Source organism: Perognathus longimembris, chromosome 23, assembly GCF_023159225.1.
Source record: "Perognathus longimembris pacificus isolate PPM17 chromosome 23, ASM2315922v1, whole genome shotgun sequence".
Classification (NCBI taxonomy): Eukaryota; Metazoa; Chordata; class Mammalia; order Rodentia; family Heteromyidae; genus Perognathus; species Perognathus longimembris.
This window is the reverse complement of record NC_063183.1, coordinates 13268912-13285024: the sequence shown is the minus strand read 5'-3', so window position 1 is coordinate 13285024 and position 16113 is coordinate 13268912. Positions and strand designations below refer to the sequence as shown.

The window sequence follows — 16113 nt, the reverse complement described above, 5'->3', positions numbered from 1 at the left end:
GCTGGGAGTATGGCCTAGTGGCAAGAGAGCTTGACTTGTATACATGAAGACCCGGGATCGATTCCCCAGCACCACATATATAGAAAACAGCCAGAAGTGGCGCTGTGGCTCAAGTGGCAGAGTGCTAGCCTTGAGCAAAAAGAAGCCAGGGACAGTGCTCAGGCCCTGAGTCCAAGGCCCAGGACTGGCAAAAAAAAAAAAAAAAAGGGAAACACAGCCAGACATCAGTGTCTCATACCTATAATCCTATAATCAGAACTGCTCAGGAGGTTGAGATGTGAAGATCTCAGTTCAAAGCCAGCCAAGGCAGACAGACCTTATCTCCTATTAACCAGCCAATAGCCAGAAGTGGAGACATGACACAAGTGGTAGAGCATCAGACTTGAGTGAAAACTTTAAGGAAGAACATGAGGTCCCTGAGTTCACACACACACACACACACACACACACACACACACACACACACAGAGCAATCATTGAAAAGGGATACAAAATGAATACCAAAATTCTCTGATACCCGTAACCCCAGCTCCAGTTGTTAAGTCTCTCTTCCAGAAAATAAAATTTAAAAAATTCTGGTAGTTTTCTTTTCCCTTTTCTCTCCTTCCAGAAGCATCTGATGCATATGTGAGTGTGTACCTGGTTGTCTTGTTCCCACCACCATCTCTTTCTTTATCTCTCTGTTCACATCATTTTTCTCTAATCCAATCTTTCCATCCTTTACTGGTCCATTCTTAAAAATCTTAGCATTGGTGATGGAAAGAAGGGAAAGCATACCAACTTGTGGGTTTGGATAAAGCTTAGCACAGGCAAACATTTATGTAAAGGGATATATGATAAATATTTTAGAATTTGTACGCCATGAGCTCTCCGTCACAACTACTCTACATTGCCATTGTATTGCAAATCAGCCATAAACGATACTAAATTGGCATGGTATTGCTAGAGTCTGAATCTGCTCCCCAACTTCACTCTTGAAGCAGGCTACAGAAGTACATTAAAACCTGGTAGTACCAAGTTTCAAGGCAAACCTGATATACATAGAAAAAAACAAAAACGAGGGCTGGGAATGTGGCTTCGTGGTAGAGTGCTCGCCTAGCATGCCTGAAGCCCTGGGTTCAATTCCTCGGTACCACATACAGAGAAAAAGCAGGAAGTGGCACTGTGGCTCAAGTGGTAGAGTGCTAGCCTTGAGCAAAAGGAAGCTCAAGGACAGTGCCCAGGCCCTGATTCAAGCACCAGTACCAATACAGACAAACACACACACACACATACACACACACAAAAAAAAATCTTAGCATTGGAATCTACTAATCACTGACTTTTCAGACTCTAAGTGAGGGATCTTCCTATGTCGGCCTTTGGGATCCAACTCCTTGCTCACACTCCTGTGAATATCCCCAATGAAGGAATTACATAATTTCAGGATTCATCTTGTCTTCTAATTCTAAGTCAAGCCACAGAGAAAAAGCTAGGTACAAATACTGCCAGCAAGCTCTGTGTGTCTCTCTCTGTGGATGTTCAAAAAGGACACAGATTTATAAGATACCCACCAATCACATACCCCACAGAGCATGCAGGAATCTGAAGCCAGGAAAGCCTCTCACCTATCAGAGTGTGCCAGCCATGTGCAGGCTCTCAATATCCATTCTGTATGTGTGTTCTTAGTAGTGACTTCCCTTCTCTCTTATGAAACAAAGTACCTCAAAAGTTGTGTGGTTCTGGGCGCCTGTGGCTCACGCCTGTAAACCTGGGTACTCAGGAGGCTGATAGCTGAGGATCAGGATTCAGAACCAACCAGGACAGGAAAGTCCATGAGACTCTTATCTCCAATGAACCCAGAAGTGGAGCTGTGGCTTGGAGTGGTAGAGTGCTAGCCTTGCATAGAAGAGCTCAAGAACAGTGCCCAGGCCCTTGAGTTCAAGCTCCACTGACAGCTCCCCCCAAAATAAAGTTGTGTGGGGTACACTCTCATTAATGGATACCTACAAATACTGAGAGGTCGTGTGGACTATTCTTCCCCCTTCCATCCTTTGTCATTCTTATACAAGATCTTTTTAAGTGATATCAGTTCCCTTTACTTTCCATTGGGGAAATGAAAGGACACAGCAGATAAGGAAATTGTTCAGTTTGGGAAGGGCATACTTGAGCTGCTCACTCAGGAATGCCAAATGCCTGAGCCTGCCTCTTTCTACAAACTATATGTCTCCTGGAAGTTTTCAGGGCCAACACGTAGAAGATCAGTATCTGAGGCCCAGGCAAGAGATTAGGCTGGGCATGCAGTTGCATGCCCATAATCCAGAGACTTAGAAGTCAGGGGATATGAGGGTCATGTTTTAAGGCTAGTCCAAACTCCCCTCTCTCCAAAAATGTCAATAAGACTATCTCAGAAGATGTGTTAGGCATCATGGTACATGCCTGTAATCCTAGGGACGTGGGAGGCAGAGGTCAGAAGGTATCATTTTGAACCTATCCCCGGGCAGAAGTGTGCCTGTCTAGATTTGTCTGGGTCTGTCCCTCTGTCTCTGTGGGGTGGACCCCTTGTTCATTCTTCCCATCATTCCCCATGGCCATTCTTCAGATCCCTTTCCTTTTCCCCTTCTAATCATCCCTCAGAGAATGGGTTTGAAGACACTGGAGAGTTTCTTCACCTTTATGGAGCTCAAGAACTTACATTGGGAAAAAATGGGCAAAATAATAGAAGGATAGCCTGTCTCGAGATAGGGGAACCGGACCTATCAAAATAGGACACAGGGGGCTGGGGATATAGCCTAGTGGCAAGAGCGCTTGCCTCTTATACATGAAGCCCTGGGTTCGATTCCCCAGCACCACATATACAGAAAATGGCCAGAAGTGGCGCTGTGACTCAAGTGGCAGAGTGCTAGCCTTGAGCAAAAAAAGAAGCCAGGGACAGTGCTCAGGCCCTGAGTCCAAGGCCCAGGACTGGAAAAAAAAAATAGGACACAGGAAAGAACAGCCTGAAATATAATCTGCTCAGTCAATGCAAGATGGTGTCCTATGCAGTTTTGTGTATGCCCCATGCATGCTAAGTTTTCTTCACTGAAACCAGAACGGGATATTTAACATCCCCTCTTACAAATGCAGGACCCACAAAAAGACCTGGATGACAGAATCTAATGGCTGAGAGGTGGGCACTAGAGCTTAATCCCAAGCGTGAGCCTTGTATCAAATCTCGCAGGGGCTGGAAACACAGGGGACATTTCCCAGGTGTGCATGAGGGGCTCTTCCCAGTAGATCGCAATTGCAGGCAGGAACTGCAATGACTCCTTTCACCCTGGAGAGGGCCTGACAGGCCCGGAGGCTCTGTCTTGAGTATGCTCTTGCCCGGAGGCTCTGTCTTGAGTATGCTCTTGTTTAGACTTAGGCCTGGGGCAAGCTTCAAATTGTCTTCTTGGGCCACCATGTGGCTGAGCCATGTTGTGGACACCCAGTTCTCTTTTCTTAAGGTTCACATTTTATGTAAGGACATGGGTACTGTCTCTCGTTTCCCATGGAGCCTGATATGACACTGCAGCCTCCCTTCCATGCCTGGAAAAAGGTGGCTGGTAGCTTTCAGGGTGGGTGAAATGCCTTTCCTAGGCAATGATGAAGCCCATGACTTTGTTTATCAGAGTGTTCTGTCCTGGCTGGGGGGATAGGAGGGGCTCACGATGAGACCACCCATGTGTCTGGTATTCTGCTGGAGGAGAGGGATTTTAAGCCCGGGATGCTGGCAGGAAGGAGGGTCGGGAGAAGCAAGTTAGATTCTAGGTCTCCTCAGACATTCTGCCTGACCTCTCTGAGCTTCTAAATGCCATGTGGGTGATTATGTCTTCCCAGTGAGTAAATGTGGATCCAAGAGTTGGCCTCATGATAAAGCACACACAGTAAACACTTCACCAGATGGATGGTTAGAATTATGAGCAAATTAGGTTATCTGTAAAGAGAAGTTTAGCAAGTGATCTCTTTGACACTGAATTCTTCATATTTGATTCCCTGTGCATCCCCCCAGGCAAATATACCTATCATAAGAATTATGAGATTGTGTGTGTGTGTGTGTGTGTGTGTGAGTGTGTGTGTGTGTGAGAGAGAGAGAGATGTGTGTTGAATCAAACTAATAAGCAAATTTCCAGATTTATTCTACAAGTAATTCTGATATATGTGATGGGGTAAATTTTATCAGAGTACATTATAGGCACATATAGCTAAATATCATGATGAAACACCCCTTGTACCATTCATTGATACTAATGAAAAGAAGGCATGAATAGTCATTCAAGGCAGGGCCAGTGGCTCACGCTTATAATCCTAGCTACTCAGGAGGCTGAGATCTGAGGATCACAGTTTGGAACCAGCCTGGGCAGACAAGTCCATGAGACTTTTCTCTCCAAAAAACAAACAAACAAACAAAAAAACTACTCAGGAAAAGCCAAAAGTAACACTGGCCTTGAACACAAGAGGCTTACAGGGTCAGAGGCCAGGCCCCTGAGTTCAAGCCCTAGGATCAGCAAAAGACAAAAAGTGTCATTCTTCTATTGAATTCCTGAAGACAACTGACTGGTACAAGCTTTGGCCCTACCTGTGTCTAGATTGTGAACCAAACAGGTAGAGATTTGTTAGAGAAAGAGGAGACCGGAGTTTTGTTTGCAAGTCCCACATACATTTTGCTTTTGATAAATGAGCAAAATAAGGATAATCTTAGGGTTGAATTCAGTGATTCACAATGGGAGAGGTGACGTTGGACTTTAAGCAGGCGTGGACAATAGAGTGTAACATGGGGTGATACTGGGCTAGTTTGGAGATGAACCAGTCTATGAACTATTTACAAAGGACCAGTGTCTTTGCCCATCAAACTTCATGACCTCATTCGGCATTTTACTTTTGCAGCCAGCCTGGGCACAGGCATGAACCCAGCCTGGGGGCCCTTGACTGGCCAGTCACACAAGTGCCCTCCAGGAGCCACGCCATATGTGTCATTCACGCAACTCTTCAAGAGACAGCTGTGGTGATAGGATCATGGAGAATGAAACTGAGGCCCAGATGCTCAAAGACTGCAAACCCAGACTTGGTGGTAGCTTCCAGAATACTCTGGACAGCACTTGTGTTTGCTTATGACTTTCCCTCATGACTATTTTAATTGACATAATGCCATCATAGACAGGCACTTGAATAATCTTGTCCCCATCATGCTGAGTGTGGTAGGTGTGATCTCGGTCGGTCACAACCAAGCATGTGTGTAATGCACAAGCTCCTTCTGTCCCAGATCCTGGCCTTCCCTCATGGACTTCCATGGGTCCCACAGGGTGATCAGCACCCAAACGACTGGACTGCTCACAAGAGGAAGCCTGGATTTCCCCCGAGAAACTTGCTTCAAGGAAATCGCTAATTATAACCCAAATTGTATTTGACTTCTGCATCTTTGCTTCACAGTGTTAACACTGTAATTTAAATAGATTGTTCCCTGGATCTTTTTTTTTTTTTAAGGGGGAGAAATTAAGTACCTTTTTTTTTCCTTTTAAACTAAGAAAAGCCTGGTCGTGGCAGGTCTCCGATGACAGGAGGTGGGACTCGTTCCCCCCCCCCCTTTCTCTGTAATTGGCTTGCAAGTGGGAGTCGGGCTAGCAATTATTGAAAGAGTCCCCTGGAGTTCCAAGCAGTGTCAACCCTGACATTCATCTGGGGGTTGCACAAAAGAGAGGGGGCAGGAGGAGGGGCGGGCTGGGGGGCTGGGGCCTAGAGAGTGACAGACCAAAGTCTGGGGACAAGGGGGAGGCAGGGTTCACCATCTCTGGGTTTCTCAGCTCTCTCTTTGTTTGGGGCCTCTGAAGATCTGGATGGGTTAAAGTCAGAGAAGACCTGGAGGAAGGTAGGAGAGGAGGGTTGGAAAGCTCAAGTCCTGGTCATTTTTCTCTCCCCCCCCCCACCCCATGGTTGGTCCACCTGTCATTGGGACCTGGAGTCCTTTGTGAGTCCTGCCCTTTCTCTCTTCTGTCCAGCCTTCTCCAGGTCCTTGCTTCTGGTATAAAGAGCTATGCCAAGAATTGACACACTGTGGCCCATGAGCTAGCTCTAGCCTGATTTTTGTCCATAAAGTTTTATTGGCACACACAGAGAAACACAGGTACATATAGACATATACAGAGAGATCCCACCTCCCCATACACACACTGGTTCATGGATGGTTTTATATTGATCACTTCAGAGTTTGAAATGAGAGGTTCCACCTTCTGGCTCTGATGAAGAGATGGGGCTGTCTGGGACAACCAGCAATGGTGGGCTGATGCTGAGGGTGAGATGTCCCCAAGATGTATGTGCATCAGGCTGCCACCTCCCCAGGGAGACTCCTCCAGGCTGGACTGACTCTCCTAGACTTTGAGCTGAGCACCTGCTTCAGGACCTTCGGGTTTTGCCTGAGTTATTTCTTAATAAAACAGTTCCGGTTCCTCAGATCACCAGTAAATTATATCTTTTAATTCTTTCTGTCAGACTGTACTTTCTTATAGAACTGAGGGGAACAAATACCTGTGTAACGCCAGGATTTAGTGGATGCTAGAGTTATTGTACCCAAAAAAGAGCAACCCCAGTCCATTCAACATGCACACACAGACACACAGACACATGCACACATGCACACACACTGCCCTCCTTTGCCCTGTCTTGCTTTCTTTCCAAGTCCTAGCTGCATTTAAATCGACGAGTCAACTTAGTGAATGTGACTAGGGTTATTAATAATAGGACAAATAATAATGGTGCCAGGTAATGTGTGCACAATCAAAGCCCAGGAGCTATAGATGAGGAAACCAGACCCTCAAAGAGTATTTGGACATCGGCCTACATAATACCAGAAGCCTGAGGCCTAGGCCCAGCCCTATATTCTGGCAGATGGCCACAGTACCACCCTTTCTAATACAACAGGGCAACTTGGTACAGACCAAGGCATGGGCAACAAAACTGGTGTTTGTCTGACATAGGCAGCTGAGGCCCATCTCTCGAGGCCCATCTCTCAAGTTCCTTAGAGAATTCAGGAATCCGAGAGACTGTTTTTCCTATAGCTAGACTCACTCAATCCCATGAAGAAGCGTGGAAGGAAGGAAGGAAGGAAGGAAGGAAGGAAGGAAGGAAGGAAGGAAGGAAAGAAGGAGTGTGAATAGTAGAACCACTAGAGATCATGTGTGCATCTCCTTTTGTGCTCAGTGAATCTTCAGGGGGGTGGGGGAGATGCTTTATTCCCCATCTACCTTTGCAAGCTCAGCAAAAGGAGAATGAAAGTTGGCCAGAAGGGGCAGGGCCACACTAAGCCCCACCCCTCATTCTGATTGAGGGAAAGGCTAACATATGCCATCAGGGTCACCTGGCCCTTAAGTCTAGACAGCGAAGTAACTGGCCTGGTGGTGGGGAGAAAGAGAGGGAGAGAGACAGACAGACAAAAAAAAGAGAGAGTGGCTTCAGGAGTCCTGGAGCTTCCCTTCTCCAGCTTGGATGTGGAGCAGGAGTAAAGTCCTGACTTGGGGACCTTGAGCCCTTGGTTTAAAGACTCTGTAGCTATGAAGTAATTACAGATCTGGAACTTTCAGAGTAGGTGACAAGTGGGTCTCTGATTATTACGCTGAGTAGCATGGAGAGCTGACTAACAGTGAAAGGAAATTGTACTCCTCCTTTATTGACCGCGCGCATCTTCCCTGGTGCGCATCTAGGAGGCTATGAAATCTCCTTAAATGTGATGTTACTCAGGATAATGACATAATCATGCACCCACCACAGTGTGTTGGATTACTCTGCAATCGGCTCTCCCAAAATTGAATACCATCAACTTGCTCTTGGGGCCAACTTAGGGCTGCTGGGTCCCTGAGCTTTTCTATAGCCAGCAGCCTGGAGTCTGCCTTTGCAGTCCATTTGCGATCTGCAGATGGGAGCGGTGGGTCGGCATACTCATGGCGAGGGGATTAGCTAGCCACATTTCCTGAACGTCTCACTGCAGGTGCCGCTCTGACTAAACAACTGCTGATAGCATAGTTTGGAAATGGTTGAACTGTGATAGGTAGAATGAGGAAGTGGGAGGAACAAAGGGACCTCATAAGGCTCAGAGGTTATTTGTATTGGCCTTGGCTGGAGATTATATCAAATCTTTGCTACTATTCTTTTTCCTTCCTTCCCTTTCTTCCTTCCTTCCTTCCTTCCTTCCTTCCTTCCTTCCTTCCTTCTTTCCTTCCTTCCTTCCTTCCTTTTTTGGCAATCCGGGGGCTTGAACTCAGGGCCTGGATGCTACCCCTCAGCTCTTTGTGCTCAAGGCTAACACTCTACCACTTAAGCCACAACATCACCTATTTTTTTTTTTTCTGAGCAGTTTATTGGAGACCAGAGACTCACAGACTTTACTGCCTGGACTGACTTTGCATAGTGATCCCCAGATCTCCGCCTCCTGAGTAGCTAGGATTACAAGCATGAGCCACCAGTGCCTAGCTCTCTGTTCCTTTTGAACAGCTTAAGACAACTGTGTTCCTATGGCAAATTCTAGGTAACATGAGAATTCATCCCTTTGCCTAGCATCAGATAGCAAAAATAATTCTACATGCTGGACACACACTGGCCTGGTACTTGCACATCTAACAGAATGACTGTCATGTGTGTCTCATTTTTTGCCACCAAGCCAGAAAATCCCCGAGAATGCCATGGTACTGAACACAGCGTCTGATAGTCATCCATGGTACATTGCTCATGTATCCATGATTATTTGTGTCCCTGCCCTTTTTAATGCTCATTTGTTTGTTTATTGAAGTCCTAGGGATTGAACTTGAGGCCTTGTACTTTCTAGGCAAGCATCCCATCACTTGAGCTATGGTGTGTGTGTGTGTGTGTGTGTGTAAGCGCACATGCTCATGCATGTGTACCAGTCCTGTGGTTTAACTCAAGGCCTGGCCACTGTCTAATTTTGCTCAAGGCTGGTGCACTTGAGCCACAGGTCTATTTCTCTCATTTTTGGTAGATAACTAGAGAAAAGAGACTCACGGACTTTCCTGCCCTGGCTGGCTTTGAACCTCAATTCTCAGATCTTAGTAGCTAGGATTACAAGTGTGAGCCCCTGGTGCCTGGCTCTCTGTGTTTGTTTTTCAGATAGGATCCTGTGCTCTTGGCCCATGGCTAGCCTTGGGTCACCAGCCTCCTATCCTCACTTCCTAAGTAGCAAGGATGGCAGGTATATCACACCTGGGTTTTTTTTTTTTTTTTCCTAGATTGGCTCTTGCTTACTTTTGTCCAGGCTGGCCTCTAACTGTGATTCTCCTATCTCCAACTGCCTCCCAAGTATTACAGGATTACAGTTACAAAGTCTCTGACTTGGCTGACTTCCTAAATTTTGGAAGGCACAGAGGTAGGCCTTTGGAGAGTCAAGAGTGAAAAATGCAGAGAATTTGTTGTATGCTTCCATGTAGAATAGGCTAGAACAAAGACAAGAAACTACCACTCACGTAGTGAAATGACCCAGTGATGGAAAGACATTGATGGAAAGGCACAAGGTGGGAAGCACACATGTGATAGGAGAGCTGAATCAGGGTGGCTACATAGCAACAACTTCCCCAAGGAAGGGACGCTAGCCATCAGAGCAAGTGAACCACAGCCAGAAGGGGAGACAGAAAGTTTTGGAGGAGCAGAAGTAGAGCTAGAAGCAACTTTCCACTGGCCCATGACTGTCACCTGGGGCCATCTGTTTTCAACATAATCACACCATGGTAATAATTCCACGTAGCTTCAGTCAAGCAATGCACACCATGGAAATTGGCAGGGGCCCCATTCAGGCCTTTGCTTGTTTTATTTGTGGGAGAGCTAGTTGATGGTTGGCCATTGCGATCACCCCATTGGCAGAAAGGGCTAAATGAAAAAAATGTCATTGTGAGTGGCCTTGGGCAGGGAGCAAGTGGCCCAAGTTGATGCTAAGTAATCAGGTGGGAAGAGCTCTCATAGGCCTTCCATCCCCCCCCTCCATGTGAAGGAACTCCATACCATTTATGAGAGGTAGGGGGAGGGTCACTGGAGGATTTTAACTGAGAGAATGTCAAAATTGAATATCACTTTAGGAGTGAAGAGATGACAGTGTGGAAAGTAGAAGCCATAATGGAGCTGGGTGGGTGGCAGGAAGAGAAATTAGGAAGTGCCTGTCCCATGGTCCCCATAGAAGTAATTATATGAAGACGTGTGGTCTGGAGAATAGATTAGAGGGACTATAAATGACCAAGGAATTAGATTGATCTTTTTATTTAAAAAAAAAGTAGTATGCACCCAGGTGAACATTTGTGGCTAAGCTGGGGTAGTCTCGCCCTTTGTCATTTTATCCTCACTGGGACCCTGGAGCACTGATTTGGCCAGGCTCTTCATGGACAAGAAAACTAAGGCTTTGTGACTTTCCCAGAGTCACATCAGAGTTAGTGCCTGGTGGTGTCTGCCCATACACCCTTTCCTATTACCCACCCTCCTCCTCCTGACAACTCCTAGGGGAGTAGGAGGAAAGGAGAAGCCACCAAGCTTGGAATGAAGGGAACTAGAGAGAGATGTGTCAAGAAGATGACCCTGTCCCAACCTTGCCTAAGGAAAGAAGGTCAGGAAACACTGTTATCTGACTTGAGTTCCAGGGGAGAGGGGGGCTGGCTGTATCTTAGGCCTCTACAGGAATAGCATTCACCCAACAGGCACCAAGGCAAAAAGCCCACCTTCCAGTGCAGATTTCCTACTTTGGAAGTTTTGTATCTTGTGGTAGGGTGGGGGTGGGGGTGGGGAAACCATTCTGGATAAATTAATTTCTGTGATGCATAATGCATAGTTGGAGTTGGGGGTGCGGAAGATCCAGGGCCATCAATCTCAATTCCATTTAGTTCGGCAAACATTTAACAACCCTTACTTTGTACTGGGTTCTTGCTGGGAAAGAGATGAGACCTGGTCCATGGCTGGGAAGAATGGAATGCAGTGCAGGAACCCACCCCACTGTGTGAGTGACCAGTTCTGGGTTAGACCTTGAGATTTGGAGGAACGGGAAGCTGGGAGTCAGAGGTGGTGGGGCTAAAGGGTGAGTTGGAGCAGGCCACTAGTCCCTCCTCCTACCATTCCACCCCAGAGCTGGTATTAGAGCCGCACAATGCCTGATCAACTTTGTCTGGGATTTGGGAATCTCATGTTGCCCAGGTTCTACACCCAGGCTGAAGGAGACAGTGGCATCTCCAAGAGAATGAGGCCGTCGAGAAAAACACTTCTATTTCTGGGCAATTTCTTAAGGTCTCTATAATTTATTGAGCACTAGCTTTGCGCAGGGTCGCAGTCTCTGTGTTCGGCTCTTTCAGGCAAGAGCCTTCACTCGGTGGCAGAGAGGAGGAAGCCTGAAAGGAACCCAGAGCACCCAACGCTGGGCTTTGACTTCTGTTTCTCACCTCCGTTCTCTGGAGGTAAGAGTTGCTTGGTGAGCGGCTGTGTTAGGGAATTGCTGACTATGGAAGCAGGTGCTGGGGGCAGATACACTTCATCTGGATACTACACCCACGTATGGGTCGCTCCGATTGTAAAATGGGCCCCATATGATCAGGAAGGATTGCTAGTGACCTCGAAAGCTGGGTCTACCTGGAGCCTCAGAATGAGACCATTACATACAACTTGTTAAATGAGATGATGTTACACCACGTTGGAGTGAGCTCTAAATCTCATGAGCAATGTTCTTAGAAGAAGAGCATGGGAAGAGTCGCAGAGGCCATGGAGGAAGGGACCGGAGTCAAGCAGGGACAAGTCAGGGGACAGCATGAAATGCCCAGAGCTGTTGGAACCTAGGAATGAGCAGAGAGAGATCCCCCCACCCCTACAGCCTCTGGGGGTTGTGTTGCTGTAGGCCCACTGTCGGATAGCTATGGTCTGTAATTCACTCAACACCTTGCCTTTGCCCTTCGGATCCCCTCTCTCTGTGAGGGGACACATTTCTGTTGCTTTTGATGCTGGGTTTTTAGTAAGTTGTTATTACAGCAGCTCTAGGAAACCAATAGCATATGAGATGTTGGCTCCTTGTATTTGTTTTTTTAATTACACTAACTGTAAGTTGAAGTAATTTTCTGTATTAGTTTGCCTACTTCTTTGTGCCCATCAGCCAAATGGGGAAGTCAGTGCCTTCTGGCCTTTGGCTCCTCATCTCTGTGTGTCTCGATGCTCAGTTCATATAGATGTTCAGTAAAAACCCGGTGCCTGTGGCTCACACTTGGAATTCTAGCACTTCAGGAGGCTGGAGATGTGAGGATCACAGTTCAAAGCCAGCGTGGGCAGGGAAATTGTGAAACACTTATCTCTGACTACCAAAATAAAGCCAGAAGTGGAGCTGTGGCACAAATGGTAGAGCATTAGCCTTGAGAGAAGAGAAAGAAAAGAAAAAAGTTCGGAGACAGCATCCAGGCCCTGAGCTCAGGCCCCCTCCCCCTGCCCACCAAGAATGAATGAATGAAAGGAGACAGGGTGTGATTCAAACATAGTAAGGTGTTAACGTGCCATCAAATGGTGTCCTAGGAGCAAGCTGGCAAAATAAAGGCTGTCGTGATTTTCACTGGAGGCAGGGGTTGTTGTATTCTTTTTATATGCTCCCCCCCACCCACCCACCCATCTGGTCAAGGAGAACTCGAGAGTCATTTGACGGACTGGGAGGATACACTTCCAGGTTGTTTCTACAGAGATTGACAGGTGAGAGTCCCTCCTCCCTTTCTTGCAGCAGTGCTTTTCCTCCAATGGGAGATGGGGAATGGAGGTGTTGTTCGAAGCCCCCTGCTCTGGGCCAGATACCTTCTTCTGCCTTCACCCTCCGGAAGGCTTTCATCTCTCTGTGTCCAACAGACACACATTAGTCAATAATTCTGGGAGACATCAAAACTCTTAGAGCTCCATCCTTCTGTTTCCTGTAGCCTCCAGGAGCAACAGGCCATGCTAAGAGGCCCAGGGCAGAGCTATGCTGCCTTCTAAGCTCACTTGCTGCTGCCCTGAGCCCAACTCAGACATCACAGTTGCTGGCTGGTCTATCACCCAGTGGCTAGAATTAAGCCAATCACCCCAAACAACGTATTAAGCCCCCCACAGGTTGCCTCCATACCTGCTGGCTATTCTTTGCAGACAGAGGTAGACAATAAAAGGTGGGCTCAGGGCCAGAAGACCTGGATCAGTTCCCCACTCTGCCATTTTGACTGTGACCACCCACCAGCCTGTTAGCTGCATCCTGCAGTGTGGGCTGAGCACAATCAGAAAAAATGCTAGCTGGGCCTCTGACCCAATAGGACTCTTTGAGCCTCCTGGAAGAAAGCAGAGAGGGCATGCTTTCAAAGTTGGGATGAGTCATAAAAACAGATGTGGTTATTATGATTATTCTAAAACTGTAATCTCATTTTTTAAAAAAAATATATAATAAAACTAGGTGCTTCTGGCTCATGCTTGCAATCCTGGCGACTTGGGAGGCTGGGAGTGGGAGGATGGAAGTTGATGAGTGAAAAAGCTTGTAAGAGTCCCCCTTTTCAAGGAAGAGCTGGACATGGAGGCCTGATAGTCTACCTTCAAGGGAAGCCTAGCATGCAGATCCCAGACAGGAAGCAAGATCCTAGTTCAAACCAGCCAGAAGCAGGGCTGTAGGCATGGCAGTAAGGATGCCTGCCTACCAAATGTGAGTTCAAAACCCTATACCATCAAAATAATAAGTAAAAACAAAACTAGTTTTGGCCCCTGTGTTAGGAAACTCAGATTTAAAGATAAAGAACCACAGCTCAGTCGTGTGTGTGTGTGTGTGTGTGTGTGAGAGAGAGAGAGAGAGAGAGAGAGAGAGAGAGAGTGTGTGTGTGTGTGTGAGAGAGAGAGAGAGGAAGACTGGGATTTGAATCTAAGACTTTGCATTTGTTGGGTAGATGCTATCCCACTTGAGGCACACCCCAAGCTTGCTAGCTTTTAGTTGGTTTGTCAGGTTGAGTCTCCTACTTTTGTCTGGGCTAGCCTCTGAACACAACTCTTTTATCCTCACTATTTATGTAGCTGGGATTACAGGTATGAACCACAGCACCAAGCCCGTAGGACTTATTTTTAATGATGCAAATCAACTCTACTCATAATTATAAGTAGGAGAGAGCCATATCAGTAAGCAAATAATAAGGATGATATTCACATATTGTTTGGTCATGTCATTCACCAGCCATGTAGTGTTGATTCTTTGGACCTTTTTTATGTGGCCGCCATTTCTGCTCTCAGATGGCCAGCATGTTGCTTGGGGATTGTGGGGAGTGGGGTAGTCTTTCATTTAGCCAGTCCCCTGAAGTTGGATACTGTTAAGCTGTTTCCCATTTTTTCACTGTAGCATATACCCCTATGATGAATTCTCTTCCTCACATCTCTGCACATTTTCATGAGGGTTTCTGTAGGATAAATTCCCAGAAGTGGAACGACTGGGTCAGAGAGTTAAAAATGCACATTTTTTAAAAAAAAGTCTTTGATAGTCAGATAAAACTAAAATATCACCCTCTAGAAAGATTACACCTATTAAAACTCCCTCCAAGCCTGCCTGGAGTGCCGGGGTTCTTCTTTCTCTCCCCCCTCCCCCCGCCCCCGTGTGTGTCTCTCTCTGTCTCTCTCCTTTCTCCTCCCTTCTCTTCTCTTCTCTTCTCTTCTCTTCTCTTCTCTTCTCTTCTCTTCTCTTCTCTTCTCTTCTCTCTTTCTGTCCCTCCCTCCCTCCCTCCCCCTCCTTCCTTCCCTCCCTCCCTCCCTCTCTCTCTACTCTCTTTCTCTCCAGGACAAGGCATTATCTCCAAGTGATTTAAAATGCCTGAAGAAAGGAGTGGTAATGGCTTCGGAACAGCTTTGGCTTAAACACGGGCCCTGCATATTGGCTTTCAGCTTGATAAATACTTTCTTATAAGGTCATAAATATTGGTGGTACCAAAGGTTAATGTAGTATGCAATGCTGTAAAATTCAGCAGGCAACCTGCTAGATCATAATGATGCATTAGCACCTTTCAGAGTGAAGTGTGATGAGTTACAAAGGCGGCTTCTGAGTGGCCACTAACTCAACAAGTGCATAATTGTGTCGGTGGGCCCCACCGTGGCAACAAACATAATTTATGAAGTGAGCACCTTGCCCTTTGTTAAATGGGGGGAAAAAAAGCCGGAAGAAAGGAAAGAAGAGAACAAGGGAAGGGAAATGATTAGTGGCTTTGACTGTGCTTCTAATCTCTTTTGCAAGCTAGGGATACTTAAAAGACCCAGATAATATACTGAATTAAAAGAATAAAATAGCAAATCATCCTTACCCATGTACGAACTGCCCTTCTGGCCAGGGATCAAAATGGAGGCGAGCCTAACAGTTTTCACCATTAAGCATGCATAGGCTTTGAGAAATAAGGATTCTGAATGGTTTTTATTTTCCCTTTGGTTTGCGATTTGGGGGAACTTACTCATTTGATTTTCTCCTTTTTTTTATTTTCCTTTTACATTCAGTTGGAAATGGGTATCATGGTTATTTGTTTGTGTACTTGGCTTGGTTGGCATGGTGTTGCTTTGGCGTTGGTGTAACTATGATTAAGGACATTCCGCTCTCCTGGACGGACCCCCGACAGCATGGTAGATGCGCCTGTTGCATGCCTTTTGGCTCTGCTTCTTTGATGATGATGGAGCACATCCCCACCATTGAGGACAGACTTGGCTCATCCCATCTCTGCGTCTTCCTGTGTATGTTGATGTTGTGACTGTTTTGGTCCCGTTATAAAAGAATACAGAGAAATAAGTGGTACGCGTACATACGTGGTGAGCCATTTGTTCTGTTCACCTTGTGAAACCATGTTCTGGAACAGGCCCAGGTCTTCTTCATCTCTCTGTCTCCCAGTGAGTCACTGTTAAATGGCACTGAAGTATGGTGGCCAGCCCTGGGATTGCAGAGATGAACAAAATGGACCCCAGGTGCTCTTGAATTAGGTCTAGTCTCAGATACAGGCAGGGAGTGTGTCTCCTCCAGCCAGGCCCTACTTCTTTCCTCAGTCTCTCCCTTCACCTGACAGTCCCCGCTAGGTCATCTGCATGCAATACTACTGTGTCACATGCTCCTGCAGGGTCTTAGGTCCCAGCCCAGCCAGAAGACCA

The 16113-nt window shown here is 46.6% G+C and overlaps 1 protein-coding gene across 9 annotated transcripts in view; it reads left to right on the top strand.

Annotated features, from left to right (window-relative positions):
• Rbfox1 (RNA binding fox-1 homolog 1) overlaps positions 1 to 16113 on the top strand; it is a 929373-nt gene that overhangs the window by 789801 nt on the left and 123459 nt on the right. The gene's annotated exons all lie outside the window — the stretch shown is intronic.